This window comes from Typopeltis vanoorti, chromosome 13, assembly GCF_054136105.1.
Source record: "Typopeltis vanoorti isolate ZY-2024b chromosome 13, IOZ_Tvanoo_1.0, whole genome shotgun sequence".
Taxonomy (NCBI): Eukaryota; Metazoa; Arthropoda; class Arachnida; order Uropygi; family Thelyphonidae; genus Typopeltis; species Typopeltis vanoorti.
Window position 1 is genome coordinate 29,005,510 of NC_143561.1, and position 24,185 is coordinate 29,029,694.

Here is a 24,185-nt window from a genome sequence, read left to right on the forward strand (position 1 = left end):
TATCAAGAAAATTCAAAATATTTACTAATCATTGACAAATTGTCTTAGTAATTTATGTTAATGTCTGATAACAGAATGCATATTTACGGTGTATTAAAATTCAAATGACTCATTTATGCGACTCGACCGTTTTATATCTAAATTGAACTTGTCACAAAAACGCATTTTATTTATAATATTGTAAATAATAGGGCATAGAGTTCATCACAAAACTAAAAACAGTTCATTAACAATGAAGTCGCTTTTATTTCATAAAGTGCGTTCTTTGAACGAACCATAACTTTGTAAACACTGAAAGCAGTATTTCTTCTAATATGTAATATTTCGATATTTATTGTCACTCCCATCCACGAAAGATTGTACATATAGTACTTTAGTAAAGTGGGTGGACTAATGATTTATTTTATTGTTTTTTAATTTTTTAAAAAAATATTTTTATTCAATTTTACATAATACGGAAACCTTACTATAGAGAGAGACCAAACAATGAAATAGAGACAATGAAAAAAGTCGTTTTTATTTCATTAAGTGCATTCTTTAAACCATAATTTTTAAACACTGTGAACAGTATTTCTTCCAATATGCAATTAATATTCGATCTTTTATTGTCACTGACATCGTGCGGATTTATTTTATTATTTTTTAATTTTTAATTTTTAAATTTTTTAAATTTTAATTTTACGTTATACGGAAACCTTACTATACTGTAGAGACCTAACAGAATATTTCAAGACTTTCAGGTTTTCAGTAAGCGGGATGGTGGTTCTCAGGTGGCGATGAAAATCTCCTACTTGAAAGACTGTATAATGAATACTGCATAAATAGATCACACTTGGAGAATGAGAGAACTTTTAGATAAACACTGTGCTTTATTAAAAGGAATTTCACAAAAGATTCCAAATATTTACAAACTGAATTCTGCTGTGATTGAAATGGCAATTACAATCTTCTTTTCTCTATTCAATCATTTTGTTATGGCATATACGAGAAATTAAGTAATTTAGAATTATTATTATTATTTTTTTTAGATTTTTTTATTTTTTATTTTATTTAGAATTTTTTTTTTTTTTCGTGTCTAAATCAAAACTGAAAAGATTCAGTTCATTTAGTGGAGATTATGAATAGCAGATGTAATTAAAGTCAGTCTTCATCTAGTTTTTCAACTAAAAGTAGGCTGACCATACGTACCGTTTTGAACGGGTCAGTACCGTTTTTTTTTTTTTTTTTTTTCGTATTTCCCGGTCGTCCCGTTGTTTTAATAAAAATGTCAATTTTGTCCCGTTTTTAATAAAAACTATAAATATACTTTAATATTGGTCAATCATAAATTTATTATTCATAACTTATAATTCTATATATCAATATCATGGATACCAGTAATTTGTTAGTTTTTTTGTTTTGCCTGTATGCTAATCGGTGGCTTTGTTATTCAAAGCTGGTGGTTTAAATTTCCTATTTTTTAAAAACTTTGAGTCTATCCTTGCAATTCAAAGAGGCTAAATTGCATTTTTAATGAGGATCTCCAGAAAGAATTCAAATTTATTTAACTGGACAAGCTGTGTAACAAGTGATGGAACAAAAGTACAGATTTTTTTATATATTTTTTTTTTCTGAAATGAGCTAAAAACGCCTAGATTTTTAAGACTTTTTATGGTAGAGTTTGTCTTCCAGGAAGTAGAGCACCTGTTCAGAGAATATTTTCTGTTATGAACAGAATGTGGTCAAAGGAGAAAGCTAGATTAAGTGCTGAGACAGTGAGCGCTGTGTTAGTTGTAAAACAAAATTGTATCATGAAATGCGAGGAGTTTTATGATAAGATGTTGAAAGACCGAAATTTGCTGCGTAAGATCACTTCATGGGAGAAATGTTCGTGGTACGGTCGTGGTGAAATATTTTGATTTGGTTAGTGTGGTTAGCAAGGGGGTTAGGAGTAGATTTTTTGCTTGGAGGGTGGTGAATGAGTTGCCAGAGGTGATTGTGGGTGCTTCATTAGCGAATTACCGTAGTTTAAGGGTTGGTCGATTGGTAGAGCCTCTGCTACTAATGGCTCACGCAAAAAGTTAAGCAAGTTTTAGCGCGTTTAGTAGTTGGAAGGGAATGAATCGTTCGATGCTGTTGGCACACTCTCCCTCGATGAGTCTTTGGACTCCCTGGAGGTGTCAAATAATAATAATAATGATAAGTCTTTTGACTCCATGGAGATATCAGTATCATTATGATAATCATAATATTGTTGATGTGCGAAGTATCTACCAAATGCGAAGTTTGTATCATGTGATCATGATAAGAAAGAATTTTGAACGGAGATTTCTGTGGTTGGAATTCGTCTATGAACACATTAATATTATTTCTTGATATTCTAGTTAGTTACATTAATGTGTGATTATTTTCTTCAGGAACGAGTGTGAAAATTATTAAGACAAAATAAATCTAATAAAAAAAAAAGTGGCAAACTGCGAGCGAGAGTTACAATTCTTCTTACTGTGCTGATAATGCCATTGAGAAAGCTGCCACAAGAAAGACGGTCGTAGATCATAGTTATTACTGTTGTATGTGCCTTTTTCTAGCCAGTTAATCTCCAGAATAGCCAAATCAGAACATCTAAATATGGCAGAGAACTACCTCCAATTCGAGCATATGCTGTTGAGATAGTTTGGCATGTGGGCTTTTGACCTGATACGGCTTCTGCCGTATCAGGTCAAATTACGTGAAACTTCTGGTTATGAAAACATTTCCGGTTTTAACTTTAGTATAATTTTAAAATAAATGTTTTAAAAAAGTTCATTGGACTCTGGTATTTATGTTAGTAGTCAGTGTTGTCAGTTTTCTGTGTTGAAATTACGTTTTTGTTTGTTGCTTTGACCTGTCTACTACAACACAGCACATTAACTGGTCATTGTCTTTTTGCACTCTTATCAAAATTAGTAATGTTACCGATGAGAGGAAATATGAAGTTCGATAACCTGAAATATTCTAATATTTTGAACTGTCACCATGAAATTTGTAATATACATTTAATAAGCAAATCTTCAGCGTGTGGTAATTATAATAGTGTTTCATAAGATGAGTTTTAGACGCCAGAGGACGTGTTCTCAAATAATAATGACGATGATATTATCTTTCTGTTTCATCATGTAGCTGTGTTACCAGGTCATACGCATGCTGCTGACATGTTTGTTTCGATTTTTTTATTTATTTTTATTTTTTTTTAAATATCGATATGGCGGTATCATTTAAAACTATTTTCATTTTGAAGAGAATGGAGTTAAAATTACATTAAAACTCTTGTCAATTTTATAAAAACGAAATCAAACCATTCTTAATTATAAAAACAGAGCGATTTATATAATAAACAAATAATAATAATAATAACATCAGACGAAAACTCACGTACTATATTTTATTAACGTAGAATTTTCGCCTAAGTAATGTGTAAGAACACATAAAGGCAATTGAACATCAACAGACAATTTTAAATAGCTCCACCTAAGTAGCTAATGTAAGATAACTAAAAAAAATATGCATTGGTGGGTGATGTAAACAAAATGTCCACCGTGGATCAATGCCACATTGGTGGCATAGATGGTTGCTGATTAACTCATGGGCCTCTAGGTAGTGGAGAAGATGACTGTTGATGAATTTCTCATTATTTTGAAGAGGGTTGAGCTGATAGTTATTGGTAGTTAAGGCATGACTTACCTCCTGACAGGAGGGGTTTTCTGTATTGGACTTTATGAAGCCAGGGTTAGATTTGCTGACAAATGTTATTATTATTATTATTATTATTATTATTATTATTATTATTATTATTATTATTATTAATTAATTAATTACTTAATTAATAAACAATAACTAACTGGTGTCATCCTCAGGTAAGCTTACTAAAAAGCTTCGAGGATGCAAGCTGAGACATTACATCTCGACCGAGATCGATAGAAAGAAAGAAAAAAAATCCATTTATTACATTATTGTAGTTACAGCGCTTAAATACATTAAAAGCAAAAATTGTAATATATATATATATATAACTTATTGTTATACTATAAATACTGTTAAACATATAATCTTATTCACCTGCAACTATAAATTACATATATATAATCAGAATTTTAATAATAAAAAATCATTGAATTAAAAAAAATACTATTATTATTATTATATGTATGTAATTTTTAAAATTTTGTAATTTCTGTAATTTTATAATGTAATTATTATATGTATGCAAGACATAATAAAGTGGTTTTTAAAAATAAAAAAAAAATTGCGTTTCAGCATAGAATGAAATAAGCTCCGTTTTTTTTTTTTTTTTTTCTTTTCTTTTTTCTGATGGCAGGGTGACATGACATGTATATGGCGCTTTATAGATAAAAAAATTTGATTAAATTATAAACAGGTGAATGATAACGAGTTACAGAAAGAAACAATAACAAAGATGAAATACGTTAAAAAATGGAAGATTATTTTGTTCACGCCATATTTACTTCACATTATATATGCTGCGCATGTAAAATTAAATTAAATGGTAAACAAATTTATTTATAGTTTTTTTTTCTATTATTTGCATTGAATAACATCGTAAACATCGTAAATTACGATGTTATTCAATTTCTTATATTAGAAGCCAATTCTAATTTAAGAAATGATTTTTGTAGTTTGATTGTCGTTCGTCTGAATGTAGGGTGGCCCCTTCAATATGTCCTCGGACTCTATGTAGGTGTCATGGTATCATAATAATATACAATATATTATATAATAAAATGAGGTGTTGAGTTCCAGTACCTTAACTTAAATCATTATAAAATCAGATTAACTAGACTTTTTTAGGGCTTTGTAATGTAACAAATAAGGTAGAAAGAGATATTATTCGTCGCATGAGATATTGTTAAAATCATATGTATAAATTCCAACACCTAGTAGTTTAAAAGGTGATATTAGACGACCAAGCGCGGCTTAATACACGTCCTTCATTGAAACACATTAGCAGACGATACGCTCTCTTGTTCTCTTTGCGCAGGCACACGCGCATTGTTTATTTATACATAAATGCGAGGACTCTTTCTTCTTTCCTACCTTTCTTTCTTTCTTTCTTTATTTTATTTATGTGTGCGTGTTGAATATTTAAAGATCGAAGATTTTTTACGTCTCGTTTCTGTTCTGTCATGTCTTTTCTTGAATGATATTTGTTATCATAAAAGGTCTACAACAAAGTTTTGTTTTGATTTTTTAGCTTTTTCTTAAAACTTCTGAAAAGTAAGTTTTGCCAATTTAAAAAATCAATGTCCACAAAGGGCAATTAGTATTCCTAAACTGACAGATAACAACTTTCAAATGTAAATATAATATCTGTATTCCTAGAATCAAACTACGATTTCAGTTTTTCATGCAATTGCCGTTTCGTTGTGTTTTCCGGACTAATTTTGTAATGCGAGATTATGTTGAATTAGGCTTAACATCGCCAACAGTTTATAATTTTATTTCCATTTTTTTTAGCTTTCGCTTATGAATTATTTTCTATTAAAAGTTGACGTAACTTTTATATCCAATTAAATAAAAAAAAAACTTAGTAAATTGCTTTCAAATTTAAAAGTATTTTATAACTGAATCATAAAGTAAAAATTTAAATGTAGTAATATTATATAATAGATTCATATAGCAAAAACATTGATTTGGATGAACGTATAGGAGAATAGTCCTTTTTAGGACTTCCAGGGTAACAAATGGCAATGCTGTAGCCAATGAAGTTTTAACTGAGGCTCGGCTATTGCCATTACCCAGCCATGACATGACTAGAGCTTTTTAGCTCAACAACACTCCATCCATACAGATTTACTTCATTCAGATGACGGGATAAAGAGTCAAGGACTCAGTCCATCGCCCGGTTCTTTTAAGAACTTTAAGAACATTGATTTGATATCAGCTCAGTATTTTATTCTCTTATTAAGTGGTTCTTGACAATCTAAAACGTTTTTATTTGCACTTAATTTTTGATACAATGAAAAAACGAAAACAACTATTTTTAAAGAAAATAAACTTCTGTATCAGTTCCATCCAAGTCTGTTCAATAGCATTTTAAAAATTTTACTATTTAATATTGTATTTAAAAATTTTAAATATTTATATTATAATGTCTTCCTGAATTATAATTTATTATTATTATTATTATAACAAGCGATAGTATTCTAATGAGTATCTTTTGAAAAACGATAGTCTTAATGTTATTTTATCCAAATATGTTTCAAATAGAATAAAATTATAATTTTGAAAAATAAAAAATAAAACGTACGGATTCTGTTGTTCACATACACACATAATCTTTCTTTCTGTTTCTGAAACCGATGGCATCAGCACAGTAACGTAATTGATAATGGTATTTTTTTATTTATTATTAAATAAATGATTGCTTATTAAATATAAAATCTTTTTAATAGTAAATGTTAATTATTTATTATTAAAGAAATAAAAGCTACGCAACTCTGAAATATTGTATTATTGTCTTTCATATTGGCCAATGAACAAATTGACTGCATAAAGTAAAATACATTCTTAGAAATATCGATGCAAAATGAATTATGGCAGCAGTGAACGATATTTTGAACTAGATTAAATTCTTCTAGGGTACTTAATTTCAAGCCGTGTGGGAACATCCCTTTTCCCGATTCTGATACTGAAGGAAGTGTGGCGCCATCTGCTGTGCAAAATTTAAATTTGTATTCGAAGAAACTTTTTTTTTTTTTTTTTTTTTTAAATCACTATAAAACATATCTGTCAGTTTTTCACTTTGTCGGCCACAAAAAAAGAACCTTTAAAAGTTTCAAGGTTTAAATTATGATCGTAATAGTACCGATTGTTGGTAAATTAGTCTGTTCCTTTTATGCAGTAACCAGAAATACATTCGGTGAAATTATTATTGAAAGAGTACTGTATTTCAACGAATCTTGAATTGTATACATTTCAATGACGTATGGGAAATCCTTTAGCTATGTGCTATTGAGGTATTGCACACTCTCCATGAGTTTGTGATAATACGAATCGGATATGTTTTGCCATTCTTTTTTCAACATAATCACTAGTCTATGTACTACTATTACAAGCTGTTCCAGTCCGTTAGGACATTCTAATTTGTATAACAACTGATTTATGACGAACTGTAAAAATTCCGATCAGTATAAAGCGAATTGTTGTTAATGAGAAAGATGAAACTACACGAGGCAAACAGAAAATAATGTCGTTTCCCGTTTTTCATTCGTTTTAGATTATCATAACTTTACATTAAGAACGTCCAGAAAAAAAATTGAAAAAAAAAAACATTACCCATTACTGTTATGATTCCATAACACCATTCAAATACTATATTCTAATAAACTAAAACAGGAAATGAATAGCGCTATCTATCGTTTTTGCATAAGTGAAACATCCTGGATGTTTCTGTCCAAAAGTTATCAGTTATTATTAATTACTAATAACTAATTAATATATAATAAAATAGCAATATTCATTACTTAATGTTAATCGACAAGCAAAGGTTCGTCGCTTGGTAGAGCCTCTACTACTAATGGCTCACGCAAAAAGTTAAGCAAATTTGAGTACGGTTAGTAGTTCGAAGGGGTTCAATCATTCGATGCTGTTGGCACACAATCCCTCGATGAGTCTTTGGACTCCTTGAAGGTATCGCATAATAATAATAATAACTATTTTTAAGTTTAATTGAAAAGTACATTAATAATGTCTCATTTATCTAACGATAGATGGCGCCATGCATTTCTTGTTTCCAAGCGATAAGAGGGTTGGCTATTAATATTGCTAAAAATATAAATGTTTTATAGTTTTATATGTTATGAACGGACATTCATATATATATATATATATATATATATATATATATATATATATATATATATATATATATATATATATATATATGAATTATTCACGTAAACTACCTTTTGGTATTCAGAACAGGCCAGGCTAGAGCGGATCTCATTTTCAGCTTTAAAAGAATTAGTTCTGTTCAAGAGATGGATTTGCTTTTATTTTTATTCTATGTATGAACAACACGTTAAGAAGAACTTAGCGTGTTTCTTGAATATCGGGGGATTATAATTCTTTGAGGAAATCAGCATGGGAGAGGTTATTCCGAAGCACAGAGTTAAACGGGATGAAGGAAGAATACAACTGTGCAGTGGAAGCTCGTGGCTTGAAATCGTAGGGGTGCTGCAAATTTCGAAATATGCATACACGCTGTAAGTACAGTGTATATGTGCTTGGATAAAATATCAAAATTATGATAAAACTTTAAAAAAAAATTAAACATGAAAAAATATTGTTTATTATCGAAAAAATTATACAGTTTGGTATAATTCAAAATTACTTAAAAATAAAATCCATTATCATAACACCAATAATGTTCTAAAATGAAATCTATAACAAATGTTATGTCTTTAATTGTAATGTCCAAATATTTAAAGAGACGGAGTAAATACGATAAGCACTGCGGACACTCTACTACTAGTGCATACTGCATATAAACAACAGTGGAACTGCGCGACAGACAGTGCCGCATTACGCTAATAGCTCGCATCTCACTATGGCGTGCATATGCTTGCGCGCGAAGCCATATGACACTGTGGTAAACACAGTGCTGCTAGCGTCCTTTGCCCTACTAAGTGCTACAAGATGGATTTTTATTATTTTTTATACAAAATAAGAGAATTGTTGACTATAAAATTAAATATTACAAGTAATTATGAATAAATTAATAAATATATATGTATAACGAGAAAAATTGGGGGTCCTACAGTTCTGCAGTGCATATGCATCAGCCGCCCCTGCAACTGTGTAAAAGAATATAATACTATTGTTTTATGTATTATGAACGGACATTTGATTTTGTAAATTGACAAATAATAGACTCGAGGATACAGATCTTATTGACAGATGAAAAAATAAAGGACTTTTTAGTATAGTATTTGAAAACACTGTAACAAACATAAAATAAATTGAAATCATCAGCTAACGCCTTTATTCCCTTATTAGGAGGAGCAAGCGAGACCATTTTCGCCCTATCTAACTTTTGGAGATTGGAGGAAGAACTTACATCTTCACCGGTAGCCAATTAGAGATATCTGGCTCAAGACTATCAATAATTATGGTTATTGATCAATACATGATGAGTATATGATGAGTATACATGATGAGTATCAATACATATGTTTAAGAGAGGACGCTGACAAGTGGCACCATCTCGTTGTCCCTAATCCTAACAATATGTTTACTGTTTGAAACTAGTGTAGATTCTAGGTCGATTTCATAAGTCTACGGGACGAAACATCCGAGTTTCAGGGAGAAAAAACTCACTTGTTTTATCAAAGATCGACTAACACGGGAACCGGTCATAAAACCGATATAAAACTGAAAAAAAAAATCATCGGAGTAAATATAAATAACTTAAAATATGCAACTGATTTGATTCTAATTGCAGATTCAAAGACAGAATTAAAAGAATTTATGGAAATATCAAAATAAAAAAAATATTGACCATAACTAGGAAATCTGTATATGAATAGCAAATTCCAAAGTTTTAGTTATTTAGAAACAGAGTTAGTAATTAAAAACGATTGCTTTAAGAGATGAATCAGTCTGTTGGTAAAATATGCAAATTTCAGTTGATTAAATAGAATATGAAGTCCAAATACAGCATATCAATGCCAAAAGTTATTGGAATCACAAGTTTTCCAAATAAATGTTTGTTTCAGAAAAATAAACAAAATCCATTTGTCAGCACTTATTAATAATATATTTTAATGTATTAATTATTACAAATTTTTTTATTGAATTATATTTAATAATTTCTTATTAAATTTCATCGAAATTATTCATGGTTTTATTTAATTATTATTAAAATTAAAATGAATCATTTTTAATTTCAATAAAAATTAATAACATGGATCAGTAATCATAGGAAGGTAATTTGTGCTGAGCCAAGTAAGGTCACGACAACCCCCCCCCCATCCACACACAAACACACTACAACACTTCTTGATTTCTGCTAGTAGACTTACCCAGTCTACAGGATTGTGCTGGTAGGTCCCCGAACCTGCGGGATTTCACTTGCGACTAATTGCGCTATCCCCATGAGCGAGGTTGATCCAGATGCCTTCATAGAGTCACTCAACAAAGGACTGGTGCTTATTATTTAAAAAAGCTTCTAAAAAGTTTGAGCTCAAGTTTCCTCAATATATACTCTCTGTCCCGAGATCAAAGACGCGGGCGAAGACACTGCCCAAATGGAAGAGAAACTAAATTTGATGGTCTCCGCTCCCCTGTCAGCAGAGAGATTCACGTGCGCAAGAAGCGCAAAATTACTGATACAGAGTCACCCAAAGACATTGGAATGGAAGAAGACAGCTCCATCTTCGATTCCTCTGCCTTCCCCCAAAAGAGAATGTGCCCCCGACCGTTCTCCCTGAGAAACAAGGATGAACATCTTTAAGGTCCGCCATGGCTAAATTTTAAATACAATACACTTCAGCAAAGAATGTTGACGATGGAGTTAAGATCCAGCCCTCCACCGTTATGGATTACAGAAAATTGACAAAACCGTTAGACTCCCGTATGCAATACCACACCTTCTCCCTCAGCTCGAAGAAGAATCCGAAAGTAGTTCTCCGAGGTTTCAGAGGATATAACTACAGATGAAATAACTGCTGATCGCTGCTACCAGGATCTGCCACGTATTAAGGTCAGCAGAATGATTAAAGCTGAAAAGAGCCCGATGCCACTAGTCCTAGTGGAGATCCACAATGCTTACAAAAGCAGTTAAAATCAGTCTGTGGGCTCCGGGTTACTCCAGAACCTCTGAGAAAAAGGACCTCAGCTCGACAATGCTGCCACAGTTGCCAGAGGTTTGGTCACGCTCAGAAGTTATGTAGAGCGGAGTACAAATGGCTACAATTCGGTGAGAGCCACCCCACCAACACCTGCACCAAGCCCCCTCCCCCCAGGTATGCTAACTGCGGTGGCGTGCACCCTGCCAACTATAGAGGATGCACTCATCACCCAAAGAATAGACGTGCTGAGCCAAGCAAAGAATCTACCCCTTTATTTAGAATGAGATCCCCAGAAGCTCTGACTCCACAGCCCTCCATTATTCAGTATAGAGCTGCAGATGGTCATCTACCACAGCCTGAGACTTCCAAGAGTTTAAATTCTCATCAAGAGACAAGGACATTGCTGACTTGCCACGCTCAAAGAAGACACCACATGTGCAGAATCAGCACATTCAAATTTAGCATCTATCATCACTGCCTCTCTGGCAAATATGCTACAAGATTTAAACAAATTCAACCCTTCATTGGCATCAACAAAAAATATTCCTACACGAAACTCGATCCATCTTCACTGCACTCATCAATGAACAGAACTAAATTCACTCCTGTTTCTCTGCAGATTATCTCGAGGAACGCGAAAGCTACAAAGTTCTTCCTAAAAACGTCTACACACCCCAATGAACTGGTTCAGTAAACTACGACGAAATGGATCTATTGAAGCACAAAAGACCAAAAACCATATTACTATTCAGTAATGATGCATAATCTCCATTTCCCTTCAGGGCGAGCAAACAGCTCATAAATTTCTTCCCTCACTCTATCACTATCAGATTGCGGGGAATACGAAAAGCATTAGCTCCAACCTTGGAATCAGTAGGGTTATGCGTTATTTTTAAATAAAGCTACTACGCAGCGCTACCTTGCGGAGTATTGCCTGAATGTGTTCGGATTACTATGTTGTTGGAGGCTTGTTACTTAACTGAATTATTTTAAAAACTCATATTGTGAACTTGAACGTTTATAATAGTTCGGTTTCATTATAAAGGCTTATTCTGTATTCTTTGTAGAGAGCTGAAAATTTCCTTCGTCCCTTAAACAACGATCAGGAAAATTTGCTGATAAAATTAAAACGACAATGGAAACTGCAAGAAGGAAAACTGGTACAACTCTAGATACTCACGTGTTTCTATGATTAAAAATGGGAAAATTATTCTCATTGTCCATTGACCAGTTCAAAGAAAGAAATATCCCTCTCACCATGTTATTTGTGATAAATCAAAGAACTTATTTGAGGAGATAAAAGAAAAAGAATGTGGAGACAAAACTTTCCTAATAAGCAAAGGCTCGTTTGCTAATTCCAAGCTCGAACTCGAATTTAATATTAAAATAATCAGTGAAGATGCCAGTTCTGATGGGGAAGCAGCAAGGATCTACCCTGAGGGCACTGACTCGTAGAGGAAGATGACCCCCCCCTCCCTTAACGGTCTTGTGGTCAGTATGGACGAGACTAGTCTTTATTAAAAAAAAACAATGGCCTCAAGAATATTGATCTTGAGCCAAGGACCATTTAGCCCATTCTTTGCCGAAATACTTCAGAAATGATAAAATTGAAGCCGTCCGTCACTCTGAAACACTGAAGGTGATGAAAGGGACATTAAAATGACTTAAAATACGGAGGGTAACTCAAAATGTATTCATAAGTTTGGTGTACAGATCATTTTTTAATTGCGGCAAATCGCTACTGTGATGAAAACAATTAGCAAAAAAGCTTGATACTGTTGTTGGACAGCGCTTCAGGATATTCAGCAAATATGAAGAGATTAAGGATGCCAATGAATGTAAAAGTAGGGTGGGCAATCATTGGATCTTCTTCCGCCACATACCATCTTCCTTTGGCAACCGGTGGACTAGGGCGTTATAGAAAATTTTAAAGCATTTTACCTTCTGGAGACATTTGGGAGATGTTACGGGAAATGGACAACTCTCAAAGAATGTTGAGAGTCCTATAAAAATCCTGAAAGACAACACTAACAACATCGATACTTAAAAAGAGGCCATACATACCAACTTATATGAGTGAGTGAGTGTTGCGTAACGTGTGGCCTGAGATTGTGTATGATTTTTGGAGATTTGAGGTAGTGCAAATGAAATTTCCTGCTTCTCAGGTGATACAGCTTGACAATGTTCAGCCTGGGGATATGATTGAGTTGTTGGGAAGCCATTCTCAGGCTCTTATAAACGAGAAACTGTTAGATTTTATTGAAAGGTTAACTCAACAGCAGCAGCAATAGCAATTAGAGCACATCTATAAAAACTAATGACTCATCAAATACTGGTTGGGATTTATAGATTGTACCTGCAGGGCTAAGAGGTATCGATTCCGACTACTGGAAACGAAGCTGTTCTATTAGAAGAGTCAGTGCAGTGCTACTATCTTTATGTTATGTTTTGTGGACGGTGTCAATGTGAATGAAAAAATCTGAAGGACCTCCAACTGATCTAAAGATGGTAGAAGATCGTCTAGTCGAACGTGACTTCCACAATCAGGATCTCTACAGTAATGCCCACGTATTTACTCTATATTACAGATACTTATTACGAAATAAATGTGATTTAATATTTATATTGTTGAAATTGGTTTAATAACAAAATTTTTAATTCATTTTCGCAAGAACGCAAGACGTTGCTGACTATAAGGGCGAAGCAAAATGCTTTTTTATTCCCTGCTATCTGATAAGGATTACTGTGTGAGGAAATGTTTATGAGCTAAGAGCTCTGCCTGAGTGGGTGCGATTCAGAGATCTTCATTTGGAAGTAGGATGGCCTTCGGTCTCCTATATTTTGAGAAGTCTGTTTCATCATAATTGGCTGCTTGTTGCACTAATTCATTTGGATGTGAAGAGGACACTGAGAGTAGATGTAGGGGATATTTGTATCCCGGTGAAGTTGGACATTTCTGACGTACCATGGTGCGTTTAATATCATGCGGAGACATTTGTTTTGCACTTTCTGTAGTTTGAGGATATTTGTACTTGAGGTGTGACTCCAGGCTGGGGATGCGTAAGTAATAATGGGTCGAATCAACAGTTGATAAAGGAGCAGTTTTATTTTGGTATCCAGCTTGCTATTCCTACTGATAAGACGGTAAAGTTGTGCAATGACTCTTGATGCTTTTGAACACGAGGCTTTTATATGTGAACTGAAGGTTAGTTTTCTGTCCAGCAGTACACCCAGATATTTGGCTTCTGCTTTCCAGGGAATCTTGGTATTAAATAGGAAGATATCATCTTTGGGGAATATTGAGTTTTTAGTGAAGAGCATGGCAATACTCTTCTAAGGGTTTACTTGCAGTCTCCATTCCGAGAACCAGTGCTCTAATCTCTGCAGGTTTTCTTGCAGTTTCTTGGTGACAAGGTGCGGTTTAATAGATCTGGCTAGAATAGCTGTATCGTCTGCGTATAGGGCAATGATGGATGACATTGGATTGTGCGGAATGTCCGCCATGTAAATCGTGAAAAGTATCGGTGCCAGAAAGGACCCTTGAGGAACTCCTGCCAAGATGCGTCGTTGGGTAGATAATATATCATTTAGTTTGACTTGCATTCTTCTGTCACTAAGAAAGGACTTTATAATTTGAACTAGATCTAATGGAATGCCAGCTAAAATCAACTTGTATAGTAGTCCAAAGTGCCATAACTTGTCAAACGCCTTCTCTAAATCAAGAAAAACTGCTCAGGTGTATTGATGCCAATTATAACTTGTGATAATGAATTCTATTAGTCTATGAATTTGTTGGGTGGTGCTGTGAAATTGGCGAAAACCAAACTGTTCTGAAGGAAGGATGTTTAATTTTTTTACTGAAAGTTGAATTCTGGAAAGGATAACTTTTTCTGCTATTTTGCCCAAATTAGAAATCAGACTTATGGGATGATAACTTTGAGGTTGCTGAGGATCCTTTCCCGGCTTGTATATAGGAACTACGTCTACCAACTTCCATGCAGAGGGGAAGTACTTAAACCTCAACATAGCATTTATTATTGTTGTGAGATATACGATGGCCTTTTGGGGTAGCAGTTTAATAACTTTGTTGGAGATGCCGTCAGGCCCTGGAGCTTTTTTATTCTTTAAATTCTTTATGATGTCGTAAATTTCAGCTGGGGAAGTAGGTGTGAGTTGGCTGGTACAGGTATCAGGCCGTTTTAACACGTGTCTGACGTGGCGGTGGACTTTGTAAATATGATTGAAATTTAGATTTTTGTACGAAGGGCTACACTGTTTTTCTAAATTTTTTGCTATAGCTTCGGCTTTTTCAGCATCTGTGTAAACAATGTTCAGGTCAGATTTGAGAGGAGGAAGAGATTTGTTTTTGTTTTTGATGTTTCTCAGGAACTTCCAAACGGATTGATCACCAGGTGATATGGAGGCTAAATTGTCTTCCCATAGTTTGTTTCTATGGGCTTTGAGTGCTTCTCTCACTGCACTGTTCATGTTGTTGAGATATTTTTTGTCTTGGGGTGCTCTGGTGTTGTGGCATCTTTTCCTTGCTTTATTTTTTTCGCTGATTAAGTTCATTATGTTATCTGGTAATCGTTTAGGCTTGAATGCAGCTGAATTTGAGGTGATAGATGCTATGGCTGTGTTGATTTGATCAGTAAGTTTATTGACTGCAGAATCAATTTCTTCCTTGGAATTAATATGAGGGATGGGATCAATGTAGTTTGGAAGCATTTTGGATAGTTTTTACCAGGGAATGAAGGTGTGAGGCGAATGGGGAAAATCCCTCTGATAACCCAGTTGGAGCAGAATAGGATTGTGGTCTGAAGATAATTCATTCAATGATTCCAGGGAGTACTGTAGGTTAACATGCTGAAGGACAGCTATATCCAAAACGTTAGATGAGCCAGTAGGACCGTGGTGAGTTGGCACTGAGGGACCAGCCACAATTGCACAATTTGAGCCTGTGTAGTTATAGAGGATGCGCCATTCCTATTTATAGATCTACTGCTCCAGGCGTGATGTTTTACGTTAAAATCGCCAGCAATAATAACCGGCAGTTTAATGCCGAGGATAGCATCCAGATCTGTGGTCAGCAATGTTTTTGATGGTGGGTTATAAGCAGAATATATTTTTATGTTTCCGATAGAGTTTGTGATGACATTGATACCTGTAAGTTCGAGATTGGTGGTTGTAGGAATGGCTACAGCATGATGATTGATGTGATGTTTGATGAGGATGGCTGTGCCACCACCTCTGTAATCCAGTCTGTCATTCCTGTAGAGTTGATATCCTTTGAATTTAGGACTGTCAGCAGGTCTTAGATACGTCTCATTAATTAATAATATATCCGGATTATATCTGTCATTGAATTCTTGGACTTCTAGTATTTTATTTATAAGGCCGTTGGCATTCCATGAGATAATCATTAGAGAATCTGGGGTAAATTTTTTCCTATGCTTTGGAGAGTGCAGATAAAAGGAGCTGTGTTTGCTGCAAGAAACTTTTTGTAGTGCTCAGTGATGGATTGGCATTACTGAAATCCTGTAACATATTTACAAGAGAAGAAGTGATGATGGCTGTTATATTTGAATGTGGATTTGCCATATTCTGGTCATGGACTGCTTTTTGGGGGCAGGCCACATCAGCATATGTTCTTGTTTGGTGTTGAAGATTTATTTTCTTAGGGGGGTCAGTCGATGGTGGGTGAACACCTGTCATCTTGTTCAAGCTGATAGGAGCCTGATTAACTTGAGCTTCTGGGGCTTTCGTTTCTGACAGTGAGGTAGACTGACTGATTAACTCAGTTTGTCTGTTTTTTGGGTGGCATATGCACCCTCTGTAATTTGCAGGGTGGGGGCCACCACAATTAGTACACTTAGCCGGGGTGGTTTTTGGCTTGGAGCAGGTATATGTGAGGTGGGTGTCACCACATTTCAGACATCCTTATTGGGCTTTGCACAACTTCTGGGCATGATCAAATTTTTGGCATCTATGGCATTGCCCGGAAGAGGCCCTCTTCCTAAGTGGCTCTGGTGAGATCTTAAGCCCACAGATTGTCTTCAAATTGTAAATATCTTTATAGATGTTGTGTATTTCTACCAATACTAGAGGCATAGGGGTCTTGTTAGATCTGTACATTCTACTGACTTTGATGGGAGGCAGATCTTTCATGTTGAGGTCAGCAGCTATTTCAGCTGTTTCAATGTCTTCAAATACTCCTCGGAGTACCACTTTAAGACTTTTCTCAGAGGTAAGTGTGAAGGTATGGTATTGTATACCTCTTGTGTCCAACTCCTTGGTTAGATTTCTATAGCCAGACACTGTAGTGGGCTGAATTTTGATGCCCTCCTCTGTATTCTTGGCAGTGGAGTAATTTATTTGCAGGTTGGCCATGGTGGTTCTTAGAGCTGTCCATCTCTGTTTTTCCCTAAGAATGACTGGAGGCACCTTTTCATTGGTGGAGGCAGAGGAATCTATGTTGGGGGCATCTTCATCCATGCCATTTTTGTTTGCTGACTCCGAGGCGAGAGTTTTGCGTTTTTTACGCACGTGCCTCTCTCCTTGATCTGAATGAGTAGAGTCAGAGGTGACTGGATTTAAATTTTCCTCCATTTGAGGAGTGTCTTTATTTTGATCATCGTCAGTCTCAGGTGAGGAGTAAAGATTCAGGAAACCGGGCCATTCACGCTCGAACTTCTTAAGGAGTTTCTTTATGAAGCTGAAAGCCAATCCTTTATCTAGAGAGTCTATAATTGTATCAGGATCTATCAAGTTTGATGGCCATTTGAGCTTAAATTTCCTTTGAAGTTTATTTACAAGTATGAGCGCTGGCTCTTCATCCAGCGAATCTGTGAGGGCGTCCAAATCTGACACATTCATTATTGACAGTTTGCGTATAAACGCAAGTAAATGTATCTGGAATAGATATGCTAACAACGGCAATTCTATCGGCTGTTAGGCCTAACGAATCGCCCTCGTTGCAATTACCGTCCACGTACCTTTGCTGATGTTCTTGAATACAGTATAATCCGAAATTTAATGATTTTAATCACGTCTCAGCTAGTTAATCTAGCAGGTAAACTACAAAACCAAAGTTTCTCATCATAACAACTATTTAAATCACTGATCACATATATAAACACTTGGCAACCGCCATTAGAATTGACAATTGACATTTATTCTTTAAGGGTGAAGCAAAATGCTTTTCATATTCCCCGCTATCTGTCGTGGTTACAGTGAGGCAACCGCCATTACGCACCAGCGCCCTCTCTTTAATTCATTTTCACTAGTAACTAGTAACATTACTGGCTTAACGGGTGAAGCAAAAGCTTTTCATATTCCCGGCTATCTTAACAGAGACTGCGAGTAGAAAGAGTTTATGAGCTATATTGTTCGCCCTGATTGGTCTAGGAGATTAATCCTCAGTGAGGGGGTTTAGGATGGCTTTAGGTCTTTTGTGCTTAGAATAGTCCGTTGCATCATAGTCAGCGGCCAGTTGGATCAGTCTGTTAGGATGCACAGTTGCCTTTGAAAAGAATTTGGTTGCTATAGTCCGCATGAAGGTGTAAATATAGAGGACCTCCGTGTCGCGGTGCAGTTGGACAGTTCGGATGAACCATGGAGCGCCCAGGATCATTCTAAGACTTGTTCTGAATGCGTTGTAATTTAATGATATTTGAGTTTGAAGTATGGCTCCAGGCCGGTGAGGCATAGGTGAGTATTGGACGAACCATCAGTTTGTAAATGAGAAGTTTGATTCTGGTGCTCAGTTTGCTGTTTCTGTTTATTAGCGGATAGAGCTGGGCTATGGTTTTGGATGTGTTTGCACAGAGAGTCTTGATATGGGAGTTGAAAATCAGTTTACTGTCCATTACTACACCAAGGTACTTGATCTCTGTTTTCCACTGAATTTTTGTGTTAAAGAGGAGAATATCTGCTTTGGGAAGCACTGATCTTCTAGAGAATAAGACGGCTACGCTCTTCTGAGGATTCACTTGGAGACGCCATTTGGCAAAATATTGCTCTATTTGCAGTTGGTTTTCTTGCAGTTTCTTGATGGCTAAGTGAGGCTTTAATGATCTGGCCAATATCGCAGTGTCATCAGCGTAAAGAGCTTTAATTGAAGATAATGGGTTGTGTGGTATATCATGCAGGTATAAGGAGAATAGGATTGGTGCTAGTAAGGACCCTTGTAGAACTCCAGCCAAGATGTGTTTCTGTGAGGACACTACTTCACTTAGTCTCACTTGCATGCGCCTATCGCAGAGGTACGTCTTGATGAGTTGAATGATTCCGATTGGGATACCGGATGATATAAGCTTGTATAGTAAACCGTAATGCCAAACCTTGTCAAATGCACTGTCTAAGTCTAGGAAAACAGCCCCAGTGCATTGGCGCCAGTTAAAACCTGTGATGATATGTTCCACCAATCTGTGTATTTGTTGTGTGGTACTATCCAACTGTCTGAAACCAAACTGCTCCTCAGGCAGGATGTTTAACCGGAGTACAGAATCTTGAAGCCTAGTAAGAATTACCTTCTCAGCTATTTTTCCGAGATTAGAGATAAGACTGATTGGTCTGTAATTCTGTGGCAGAGTGGGATCCTTTCCAGGTTTATGAATTGGAACAATGTGCGCCAATTTCCAGTAGGAAGGGAAATACTTGTAGTGAAGTATGGAGTTGATTATGTTTGCCAAATGAACAATAGCTTTGCGAGGTAGAAGTTTATAACTTTGTTGGAGATGCCGTCGGGTCCAGGAGCCTTTTTATTTTTGAATTTCTGAATAATAGCATATATTTCAGCAGGTGAGGTGGGTGTGATTTGAGTAGAATGTGTGGGAGTAGACTTGAGTGAATATCTGACATTACGGTGTATCTTGTAGATAAGACTAATGTCAAGGTGACCGTATGCGGGTTTGCATTGATTTTCAAGATGATTCGCTATTGCCTCAGCTTTATCAGCATCGGTGTGGATGAGACCTGAATCTGTTTGCAGAGGGGGAAGAGGTTTATTTTTGTTCTTGATCTTTCGGATAAGATTCCATACAGAGTGGCTGTCAGCGGAGATGGAGGTCAGTTTTTCTTCCCAGAGTTGAGTTCCATGAGCTGCGAGTGCATCTCTCACTGCAGAATTTAACCTATTTAAGATTCGTTTATCTTGTGGCACCCTAGTGTTATGGTATCTTTTTCTAGCCTTATTTTTTTCCATAATCAGATTCATAGTATCTTCAGGCAGGTGATTGGACTTGTGGGTGGTTGCAGGGGTAGTAACTGCTGTAATCTGTTCTGTTAGATTTTTGACAGCTATGTCAATTTCCTCTTTTGATTTAATGATGGGAACAGGTCCAATATATTTCGGAAGCATCTTGGAGAGCCTTTCCCAAGGAATAAATGAGTGAGGGCGTGGGGATAATTTTTCAAGATTTCCTAATTTTAACCGTATTGGATTATGATCTGATGATAAATCATTGATTGTTATTAAATTGTATTGGAGTCTGATGTGCTGCAGTATGGCTATGTCCAATACATCGGCCCTACCATAGGTGTTGTAATGGGTGGGATCAGCAGGGCCTATTACGTGAAGGTTGTTGAAATCAGCATAGTTCTGTAGTATCTGTCCATTTTTATTAGTGGAGTGGCTATTCCAGGTAGCATGCTTGGCATTTAAATCACCTGCCACAATGGTAGGCTCTCCAGTGTCAAATATGGCGTTCAAATCAGAAGGTAGTAGTGCTTTTTGTAGTGGATGGTATGCTGTAAAAAGTTTTAATTTGCCTACTAAGCTCGTGAGAATCTCGATGCCAGTGATCTCAAGATTGGAGGTAGTAGGAATGTTTATGGAGTGATGAGAGATAAAATTTTTGATGAAAATTGCCGTGCCTCCACCTCTGTGGGTTGATCTGTCAGTTCTATACGACTGATATCCATAGATTTTGGGATTGTCTGCTGGTCTTAGATACGTTTCATTTATTAGTAGAAGATCTGGCCGATGTCTGAGGGCAAAATTTTTGGAGTTCTAGGATCTTATTTCTTAAGCCGTTTGCATTCCAGGCTATTATCTCTAGGGCTTCTGGTTTTAATTTTTTACCGTTCATTAGTGAGCGCTGAAATGATGACTTGAGTATCTTTTAGAAATCTGTTAGTAGAACTTTGTGAAGGATTAGATCTGCTGAAATCTAATAGCATATTTGCCAGGGACGCGGTAATGATAGCTGTCAAATTTGGGCGTGATGTTGACTGTTCTAGGTATGTCTGTTTAGGGCGGGTTACATCCGCATATGTCCTGGACTGCCAGCTTAGAGTCGTTTTTGGAGGGACCTCAGTTTTCAACAGATGGGCTTCTGAGTTTTTACTCTGTACTTTAGGACGCTGTGAAGTAGCCGCAGATGTAGGCGAGCTGATGGAAGGAGAGAATGGTCCCTCTTCAGATTTCCTGTTACCTGGATTGTACAAACATCCTCTGTAGTTGGATGTGTGAGGACCGCCACAATTGGCACATTTAGCCGGGGTAGATTTTGATTTAGAACAGGTGTTGGTTGGGTGACCAACCCCACACTTCAAACATTAAATTCGGCCCTACACATTTTCTGGGCATGCCCAAACTTTTGACATCTATGGCATTGCCCAGTAGAAGCTGTCTTCCTTAACGGTTCTACCGAGATTTTCAATCTACAGATGGTTGTAAAGTCATATATTTGTTTATAGGTTTGACTGATCTTGATCAGCACTAATGGCATTGGAGTTTTGTCCCTCCTGGTCATCCTGCTGACCTTGATTGGTGGTAAATCACTCGAGTGCAGGTCTGTGATGATTTCATCGGTGGAGACATCCTCAGGCACGCCTCTAATCACAACCTTGAGATTTTTTTCCGAACCGAGTGAGAAAGTATGGTACTGAATTCCTCTGGAATTTAGTTCTGCTGTTAACCTACGATAGTCTGTGACAGTTTTAGGGTGAATTTTTACACCATCTGTGATATTCTTTGCATTGTTATATGAGATCTTTAGGTTGTTCATTATGCCCTTTAGAGTCATTCATTTGTTCTTCTCACGCAGGATAATCGGGGGGATCTTTTCCCTTGCGGAGGTAGGTGAGTCTGGGGCAGAGCCATCTTCTTCCATGACATCTATAATTGGTGTTTCGGAGGTCGCAGTTTTGCGCTTTTTGCTTGCGCGAACCTCCTGAAAATCAGTGTGGTGAGTACGGGAATGATCTTCAGCCGTTGTGGGTTTTTCAGTAGCGTTGTCTTGGAGTAGTTCAAGAAGTTGAACGTCGTCCGTATCAACCTCTTGGATTTCATGAACTACTACCTTACCTGGCCATTTTGTGTGTAGCAGATTTCCAATATGCTTGAAAATAACCAGGAGCTGTTTGAAGGTGAGTTCCTCGTACGGCAGGTTTGTGGTTGGATCCACGTTTTGTTCTTCAGAACAGGACAGGCTTTCCATTTCTATCTACAGTATTGTGATAATAGGTAGTTTCTAAAATAATAACTGATGCAATGAAACAATGGCGATGCTGATGGCAGTAAGCCTAGCGTATCGCCGTTGCTTCGAAAAAAGGTTAACTTACCTACTGAATTAGTTTTTATGAGCCTATTCAAGAACCAAACCGGTTGACTATACCAGTAGGACTATTCACTGTCAGTAAAAATATTTGTTGAATTCATTAAATCACATTTTATATCAAATATCAGAATCAGAATCGCGAATCAAATGTATGAGCACTAGGCAAAACGCCATTTTTTCCTCAATTCATTTTCAACTTCCTGTGATACCACTTATTAAATATTTTTTAAAAAAATTAATGGTGTATTATTTGTTATCTTAATTAAATCTTGTAAATTAAAGAAAAAGTCTACATTTAATTTACTTGCATAATTTATTATAATTACCAAATTTTTTTATATTCAATATTATTCTAAATAAGAAATGCACGATAAATAAATAATAATAATCAAGGATGTCTAAATAAGAACTAAATTCGTTTTTAGGCCATTCACAAAATGCAAGTTATTTCTGGACTCTGGTTGGTCAGAATTTTATCTATCCAACCATACGCAAGGAAATTATTATTATTATATGATATCCCAAAAAAGATCAAGGATTCGTCGTAAGGGGACATTCCAACATGATCCTCTCCATTTACACCAGCATTTCCCAAATTTTTTCTACGACGGAACACTTCACAAATCTTGAAATTTTTAACGGAACACTTTGGTTAGAGTCGCCAAAAAAACTCCATCCCAGGTTCATATTGGTATTAATTTTGATAATTTTTCACGGAACAGTTATTCACTTTGGGAAACACTATCCATCACCTACACGTATCGCCATCTACCGTCTACCAGCAGCATTTTTATCTAGAAATTGCTTGTGTTTTCTCGGCCGATTTGTCTAGACACGAGATGAAAAATCCGAGCTTCTTGAAAAAAAAAAATAAATAAAATAAAATAATAAAAATTGAATATTGAACCAATTTTAGCAATTTTTTCATTAAAATTGTCACCAGATTTACAATTAGCTGCTTCTTATAATTGTTTTCGCACCTTTCGCAGAGCCACTACTCCGTGTGAAATTTTTCATTACATCGATATTTTTTTTTTTATTTGCAAGAACTGTTACGATGTCTGTGACAATTTACGTCACGTAAAAGCTTTATTTAGTGGTAGCAATTTTGTAAAACCCAATAGTGCGTCTTCGTTTAGCGTTTTTATTAATTTCTGGCTTTTGCGACAATTTTAGCCTTTTAAATTAGAAAGAAATTAATTCCATTTCATATATTCTGTTTTTATATATAGAAATATACAATGGGGATTAATAATGTGTTGGTATCGCACAACACATAGACATTTAAAACCATTTGTCATCCCCATTCCAAGTGATTCAGCTTGGACCATCTGGGGTTCTGAAGACCAAAGCATTGGCGTTATAAGTATGACATCTGGAATGGGGGATTTATCATTCATGGTGCTGATCTGCCCAAATTGGCAATCCCACCACCAGACTCGCCTTATCGCATAGTCCTTTTGTATAAACAGCCAGGATCGGATACTGGTTAAAACAAATAAATGTAAAAACCTGAATTGCTACCTGGAATATTCGGCACAAAGAAGAACTAGATGCAGAACTAAAGAAGGCGAGTCTGGTTCATTGACAGTAATATCTGAAACAATTACAACCAAATAAGTGGATGGAACAAAATGATGAAAACATTTATATATCAATATATTGCGTAGTTGGAAAGAGGACTGGAGAGATCAATGATGTGGGAAATTTGGGATAAATCTTAAAAATAGAAAAAGAAATATAATAAAATAACTCTCACTTCTCTTTCTAATGTGAAAGATCTTTTTACAATTTT